This window comes from Ovis aries, chromosome 13 (genome assembly GCF_016772045.2).
Source record: "Ovis aries strain OAR_USU_Benz2616 breed Rambouillet chromosome 13, ARS-UI_Ramb_v3.0, whole genome shotgun sequence".
NCBI classification, from domain to species: domain Eukaryota; kingdom Metazoa; phylum Chordata; class Mammalia; order Artiodactyla; family Bovidae; genus Ovis; species Ovis aries.
The window spans coordinates 56162907-56171414 of NC_056066.1; the positions used below are offsets into that span (position 1 = coordinate 56162907).

Below are 8508 nucleotides of genomic sequence, written 5' to 3' on the forward strand. Positions count from 1 at the left end.
GGTTACCTCCGAGAAGGGGTGAGGACAGAGAATGAGTGATGGGTAGAGGGAAATGGCAGAGCTGGGCAGAAAGGACTTTAACCTCACCTGGAATGCTCCACTTTCTTTTTATGAGAGAATATATTCACTTGTTGGTAGCTAAAGTAAATATGAATCAGTTTTTTGAAAGATGGCTATATAATTTTCACTGAAATATACAGATGGAACCATTTATGAGGATGAAAAGGAAGCACATCAAAAATACTTAGATGCCATTTAAGTGACTGCTTTGCTCCTCACTTAGAGGAAAATAATTGGATTACTTGTGAAAAGAAAGTAGACTCAGAAAATATGTCTGATCCACTACACCAAGCTGTTAACAATTTACAAGAATCTTCGAAAAGCATCGCACTAAACCTTGGGATTTTCTTATTGGAAATTTTCCATAATACTGGAGGTGGTTGAGAGCTGAATAAAGCTGGAGCCCATCAATTTAGTTTTCTCATTTTTGCAATATGGGTTTTTTTCTTTTAATTTACAGCCACCTTTTAATTCTGATACAGTTGAGGCAACTTATGTTTAAGAATATCACCGTGTCCATAAACTTGATGCGAGGTAGAGATTAATATTCACAGCCTAAGGGAGGCAGTCATCCACTGGATAATAGCAGAGCTGAAACACTGCTAGAGACCACCTAGCCCAGCTCCGTCATTTTATGTACACAGCAAAGGATTAGAGACAGCAAGTGATACAGCTATTCAAGGAGAGATTCAGTTTAAATCATATTATTTAGCACAGGCCCTTGCAGTGTACACTTATGTTTTGTCAGCTTGGCTACGTTCCCCCTGTTTTCTAAAAACAGCCCCACTTTTCATCTATGATTGAGTATATAATTTGCAGGTCCCAGTGCAAAATGTAAACATGGGGTCCCTTGTTTAACAATCGTTAAGAACAGCATGATAATAGCAGAGCAGTATACCAAGCGTAGGGCACCTCTGAGTGCAGGACAGGTTGAGGATACATGCTATTTCTCTATGGCACTGCCCACTGCGGCAGCGTGGGCATTGTTTCCAGCTATACCCAGCCTGAGGGCTAAAACACGTGAAGTGAAGTGAAGTCGCTCAGTCGTGTCCGACTCTTTGCGACCCCATGGACTGTAGCCTATCAGGCTCCTCCATCCATGGGATTTTCCAGGCAAGAGTGCTGGAGTGGATTGCCATTTCCTTCTCCAGGGGATCTTCCCAACCCAGGAATCGAACCTGGGTCTCCTGCATTGCAGGCAGACGCTTTACCATCTGAGCCACCAGGGAAGTCTTAGGTATAAGGATTACACTAATCCATCTCCTAAGCTGACACATGACCCTGTGCTAAACCAGCCTATGTGTCACATTGCTCTGGCCACACTGAGCAGTTCCAGGGTGAGCGTGTGAACCACACCAGAGTAGGAGCCTGATGAGAGTGTTTCCTCGAAGCTCTATTCCCCTGATGTGGACCTTGAGCCGTGTATTAATGACCTAGTCACTACTGGCAGCCTTCCTGTGACCATGAGGAGGGATCTGTCTGACAATAAGACAAACACAGCAGCCTACAGAGCTGAGCTGGGAACCCAAGGCAATTTGGCTCTGAAGCTACCTGTGAAGCTCTTACAACAAACTCACACGATCCAGTACACTTCGTTTAAATCATTTTGAGTTGGGTTTTCCATCACTTCCATCTAAAAGCATCCTTTCTGCTGTGAGTTCCCATAGATTGTTGAGTTAGTTCAGTTCAGCTGCTCAGTCATGTCCAGCTCTTTGCGACCTCATGAACCGCAGCATGCCAGGCCTCCCTGTCCATCACCAACTCCCAGAGTCCATCCAAACCCATGTCCATTGAGTCAGTGATGCCATCCAGCCATCTCATCCTCTGTCATCCCCTTCTCCTCCTACCCTCAATCTTTCCCAGCATCAGGGTCTTTTCCAGTGAGTCAGCTCTTCGCATCATGTGGCCAAAGTATTAGAGTTTCAGCTTCAGTATCAGTTTGTTAAGTGTCCATTTTTCACAACCTTTTTGTGAGAAGTAATTTGGATTGTCAATTAATATTTAAAATATTCGTGCTATTTGACACATGAATCCTATTTCTAGGAAGAAATTTATCCTAAAGAAACTGTCACCCAGCTAGGCAAACACATATTTTTTAAATGGTCTTTGCAGTATGGCTTGTAAATGTAAAGAATTGGAAACACCCATATTAACATCAATACCAATACTAATTAAACTATGGTCATTTCATTTTTCCCAAACAACAGAGAAAAGTTGAAAAGCATGAGGTTGATATGAATTTAGAGAGAATACACAGTTTGTTAAGTAAAAGAAGCAAGCTGTTTTTGTTTGCTCTCAATTTTGTAAAATAATGAGGAGGCACTACCACATACCTACAGAGAAAAAAGCTGCTGGAGAATGTGGGGAATTAAATGGAGGGGATTTCATTTTACAGAACACATAAACATTGAAATGCTGCAGAAATCTAATGAGGATGTATTGCTTTTACACTGGGGGCAAAAAAAAAGAAAAAGAAAAAGGCATTTTAAATTGCCAAGCATGTAATTTTTCTGGAGGTATTTGACCATAAGTAACCCATATCTGTTTCTCCTACAGATTCTCTGTGGACTGAGGACTGAATGTTCAAGGATACGAGTGATGCTCATCCCCAGCACCAAGGATTCACATTCCCTGCTGACCTGAACAGCCCAGAGAAGTTGACTTCCTGTCTCAAGATCCTGGTAAGCTTTTCTTGCCTGTTTTCACATGATCACCTTGATATGTTTGGAATGTGTCTTATATCTGAAAATTGAAGGTTTCTTAGGCAGAGTGGGTACCTCCCTACATTAATGAGCTTCTGAGCCCTTGTTTCTCACTGAAGGTGTAGACATTCACTGAGCATAATTTACTGTTATGGTTCAAGTACTGACGAGGCAGTGCTGACGGTATTGGTCATGGTTCTCTCCTCCTGGAGCCGGGGGGGAGACAGGCATCGGGAGAGGCAGAGAGACACACAGCCTTGCGACCACGGGTACTAGACTCATGCAGCCCATGGGATCACGGAGGCTTCTGGAAGTGGTGTGGTTCCAGGCAAAGCTTGAGACTGGATAAGCATCTTCAGGGATTCAGGTCCACCTAGCAGAGGGACCTACATGTATGAAAAGGAGGGCAAAGAGAGAAGGAGGAGCAGGAGCTGGTAAAACTAAGTGAGCCCATCTTGCCTGAGCATGTGTGGGGTGGATAAGGAGACACGTGAGCTGGACAAGAAGCACAGCAGATGGGCCTTGCAAGTGCCTCGACGTCTCATCATTTCTCGTAAGGAAAATGCAAAGCCACTGGGAGGTTTAGGCCAGGAGTTTGTGATTATGTTTGCCCCATGAAGGGACACCCTGGCTGCAATGATGGTGATGGGTAGAGGGGCCAAGTCGGTCTAGGCAGGAACGCTGGAGGCAGAGAGAGGGTTCTGATGGAAGACTCAGCCTGACTGGTTTGGGCTCATGGGGACATGGGCAGGAGGAGCCCACTCCCCTCTTTTGCTGCTGTCCTGAAGGAGGACAGTCTTTGTGAGGCCCCGCTTCTTACTGTATGTACTGTCAGCCCCCTGGCGAGGGCAACAAGATAGGTCAGAGGCACGGTCAGCCATGGAACTTGCCATGCAGGTGGAAAATGAAAACATGGGCCTTGTTCAGAAGGTCCTGAGAGCCTGAAGTCAGTCCCCTCTGAGCACAAAGATAGGAAGGCAGCCCTATTCTGCCAGGGTTAGCAGCGGGTGGGTACTGTAGCCACTCGGGTTACTTGCCAAGAACTAACTCAGCTATTGTCAGAGGAGGGACGAGGTGTGAGGTGGGCCTCTGAGGTCCACTCTCACAGTTTCCCCAAGCGCAGCAATAGTCTGAAGCGATCGGAGGCAAGCTTTCTCCCACTTGAAAAGCAAGTCTCATCAATTTAAAAAAGTGCTTAAAAGCCCTAGAAATACCTTCCTATAATGCAAGCAGTGACTCTGTTAGTTGCTTCAAGAGCCACTCCACTCCCCGCCCATCCAGCTACTAGGAGAATATTCACATCCATGAGCAGAAACTGCAGCCATTTCTCCCATAGGACAGCAGATCCATATAAAAAGGCAGGCCTGTCTCAGCTTTTAATCTTCATTTTAAAATCATCTCTATTCAAAGTGAACACCCCCCATGACCTACCTGTCATAGAAGGAAGCACCGGCAGGGAGTTTAAGGCTTGAAGGCTTCTCTGACCATGATTCTAAATTGAAAGGGGTTAGGGTTTTACTGCATTTGTTATTTTTCTGGAGTGCTTTGGTAACAAAGATCCACAGGTTTTGAGTGATCTGTCCTAAACCTTTTTTACCCATAGCCCTTATTTGTTTTCAAGTGTTTGATTTGGGCTTCCCAGGGAGCACAAGTGGTGAAGAACCCACCTTCCGATGCAGCAGATTTCTTGAAAGAGACAAGAGTTGGATCCCTGGGTGGGAAGACCCCCTGGAGGAGGAAATAAGCACATGCGCGCATGTTGTTTGGTTTTATTTTCAGTGCATGATTTCATGTGACAGGCTTTTAAGACTGTGGGCGTGTGCTACATCACCTCAGTCGTGTCTGACTCTTTGAGACCCCATAGACTGTAGCCTACTAGGCTCCTCTGTCCATGGGATTCTCCAGGCAAGAATACTGGAGGGGGTTGCCATGCCCTCCTCTAGGGGATCTTCCCAACCCAGGGATGGAACCAGCATCTCTTACGCCTCCTGCATTGGCAGGTGGATTCTTTACCACTAGCGCCACGTGGGAAGCCTTTAAGACTGTATGGGTAATGTTATAGCAGAAACTCCTGGGTCTGAATTTCGGGGGGGGGCCCTAAAAGGCTTGCCCTTTCTGTGTGGTGAGAGCTTAGCCCTTACCTCATGCTCCTGCCACTGCTGGGCCACAGTTCTGCCCTGCGTCTCAGGGGCAGGACACAGGGCACAGCCGCCCCTGTGAGGCAGCTCACAGGAGCTGCCCTCCAGCGAGGAGACAAGAGGAGAGATGTGGGGTGAGGGAGGCTGCAGGGGTGTGTGCAGAGGGTCCATTTTGTGAGACAGTGCAGAGAGTGGGGGGCGGGATTCAGTGAGGAGGAGGGAAAAGTGACTCCAAGGAGAGCATTCGAGTTTTCAGACATCAAGTTTCTGATCAGCATAGCAACAAACAACCATCCCGGATCGCCAAGCACAGGTGGGGGTGGGTGTGTGTGGGTGTGTGTGTGTGGGTGGGTGGGTGTCTGTGTGTCTGTGTCTGTGTGTGTGTCTGTGTGTGTGTGTGTGTGTGTGTGTGTGTGTGTACACATCATCCTCCATATATGAGGGGATGAGAGCTAGGGAAGAGGCGGGAGGGAGGCAGCACTCTGGCTCCGTTTTATCTGCTTCCTCTCAGTCTTTATCATCTCTCCTCCTTCTGCCCACTGATTTCAGCAGGGCTCCCCGAAGGCTTCCCCAGGGGCCACCTAGTCCCTCCAGGCCCTCTCTATGTTCCTCTCCCAGGGGTGTCCTTGGAGTTGTTTACCAGGCAGCTGCACATCTCACTTGTAGGGGACACCATTCACACAGGACACAGCCCAGCAGGTATGTGATGAGTGAGTCTCCCATCTGACCTCTTAAGAAAACGAACCAGACCCCTCTAAGCTCTTAGCTGCCAGACACCCCCTCACCAGCACCTGGCACCAACGCCCTCAGTAAACAAACATCACCTGGTTTCTATCACTAATAATGATAACAGTATTATTAATAAGTATAGAGCTGCCATTACCCAGAGCTTATCTGGGTGAGAGGATGTTAAGCTGGGGTGTCAAGTTCACGGTATCTGAGATCCTGGCAGGAAGGCAGGGCCTGACTTCTGGGGAAAGTCATCTGTCCCACAGAGGTAGCTGCTGCTAGAGACACACTCTACTTTCCCAGGACTGGGCTCCACTCCTCCAGCTTCCTGTCTGAAGCTCCTGATCTAATTCTCTGCTCCCCTCCCCCAGCCGCCAACACTCGGCAGAAACTAATTCCAGGAGTTTACTTTCAAAAGAATTTCATTTGAGTTTACAAGAGGGTAACAGAAGCCCTTTGATCTCAACAAGGCATGTACTGTTTCATTCCATGGTTTATGAAACAATTTAGACTAATTATTTCTGACAACTTGCAAATGTTTGTAAACTTCTTCAATGAGGAAGCGGCACAGTTATGTCTTCCGCTGACAAACAGAAAGGAGGTTTTCCTTTGTGCCATGTGGCTGTCTTTCCTCCCCCCCCAGAGAATTCGGAAGCCTTGATCTTCTAAGGCTCTGATTTCCGCTGAGATTCAGAATTAATCAAATTGTCCTCCAGCCTTTTGAGTTAAATTTAACTAAGCAGGTGAAAAGCGGCTGGGGTGGGACTCTTTCCCTGTGAGTTGCCTCTTTTGTCCTGTGGTCGAGATGGCCATGCTCAGGCGCTGGCCTCCCTCCTGGCTCCTGCACTCCACTCTCACGGCCCTTTGTGTCATTTCAATGTGTCTCTGCCAATAACTGTATGCTGGTGATAAACAGGCCTCTCAATTCAATAGAACCTGGATTCTCAGTCAACTCCACCATTAAAGAAAATTACCCCAAATCAAGGCTATTTGCAATGTGGTGGGAATGATCCTGGGGCCTGTGGAAGCCCCCAAGTCTCTGGACATTTATAAATTCAAGACCGCAGAATTCCAGTGAGGTAAAGTGAGGCCCCCAGCCTCCGTACATCAGAGAGACAGACTCTGGGCTGTCTCTTTGAGGCCCGGCTCACATTTTAATACCCTTTTGATTATTTACCATTGTTAATTCACGTCTATGTACTGTAGGCAGGTGGAAATATTGCAAAGTCAACCAGCCCTTAATCCCGAGCTAATCCCTGGTCAACTAACTATATCCTTCCTTTATTAAAAAAGAAAAAGAAAAGGCATTCTGAATCTTTTGTTGAAAACAAATTGCCAAGGTGAAGAATAGACCGTTTCCTTCCCTAGAGACCAGTGCATTAACTTCCACAATCCAGTGAAATAAAAGGGATCGCTCTCTGCTTCTCTCACGTGTTTTTCCAGGGCACCAACAAAATTCTCATTATTTTCAACATAAATCTGTTTTGTGATATATTTGAATGAAAAATTCCTTTTTGCACCTTGGATACAAGAAGAAATTCTTGAATCTCGCCATTAGGGGTCAGTTCCCAAGAAGTGGAGACTTTGCCAAGCCGAATTCTTCCTCAAGAGAAAACCCAGACAAACTTGAATTTTTAGTTTTTAAAATGTGACCGGAAGAAGCAGATGCAACAGGAATTTCTAACATCACCTAATCAGGTCACGTACTGGGGCACGAACAGCAATGTCTAAGGATGGGATGTTTTAGAGGGAAAAGCAGCCACTCAGACTGGCTCAAAAGGGCACTTATTCTGAGGAATCTCATGCAATCCAGAAACAAGGAAGTGGCCAGTTTCCAACAGAATAGGCAGGAGACAGAAGGCCCCTGGGACTTTGGGCAGCCCTGCTTGAGTGCCTGGGACCCTTCCCACCAGGCTAGGGCCCCACTGAGAGGAGCACAACGCAGCATCCCAAGCCCCTCACCACGTTGTTCCCCAACCGAGCAATTCTGGGGCTAAAGACAGAGCCTGCTGGTCTTCCCATGATGCAGTGATATGCCAGCATCACAGATTTCACACCTGCACTATCCTTGGCTTCATACTGCATGGCAGGAAAAATGTTTCCTCTACCCCTCTTGGTTCTTTCACTGGTCTAACAAATAAATTAGCATAGGGCATATTAACAGAGAAAAAAAGTATAATTACATCTGTATGGAGTTTCCATAGGAATTTGAGACCCACAGACAGTTGAAACTCATGAGCAGTCCTGAGCTAAGGAAAAGAGGGTAAGGGGTCAGTACTTCAGAGGTGAGTAAGATAGTTCACAGGAAATGGGAAAGCAAACGTCTGGTAAATATACATACCAGACACAGACAGTAGGACAGAGAGGACTCTGATCTCCAGCTCCCCCAACTCATCATACCTGCCCATATTCCCCGGTCACACCTCACTGCCTGCATCGGGCCTTGTGTCTACTTTCTTTTAGGCAGTTAAGGGAGAGGGATGGACCTAACAGAAGCAGGAGACAGTAAGAAGAGGTGGCAAGAATACACAGAAGAACTGTACAAAAAAGATCGTCATGACCCAGATAATCATGATGGTGTGATCACTCACCTAGAGCCAGACATGCTGGAATGTGAAGTCAAGTGGGCCTTAGGAAGCATCACTACAAACAAAGCTAGTGAAGGTGATGGAATTCCAGTTGAGCTATTTCAAATCCTAAAAGATGATGCTGTGAAAATGCTGCACTCAATATGCCAGCAAATTTGGAAAACTCAGCAGTGGCCACAGGACTGGAAAAGGTCAGTTTTCATTCCAATCCCAAAGAAAGGCAATGCCAAAGAATGCTCAAACTATTGCACAATTGCACTCATCTCACACACTAGTAAAGTAGTGCTCAAA

General features: G+C 46.5%; 1 non-coding gene across 1 annotated transcript; it reads right to left on the reverse strand.

The window, feature by feature from the left end:
- Positions 1 to 1217: 1217 nt before the first annotated feature.
- On the reverse strand, positions 1218 to 1289 carry TRNAC-GCA (transfer RNA cysteine (anticodon GCA)). The gene has a single exon. It is a non-coding gene; the product is annotated as a tRNA-Cys (tRNA).
- Positions 1290 to 8508: the final 7219 nt, after the last annotated feature.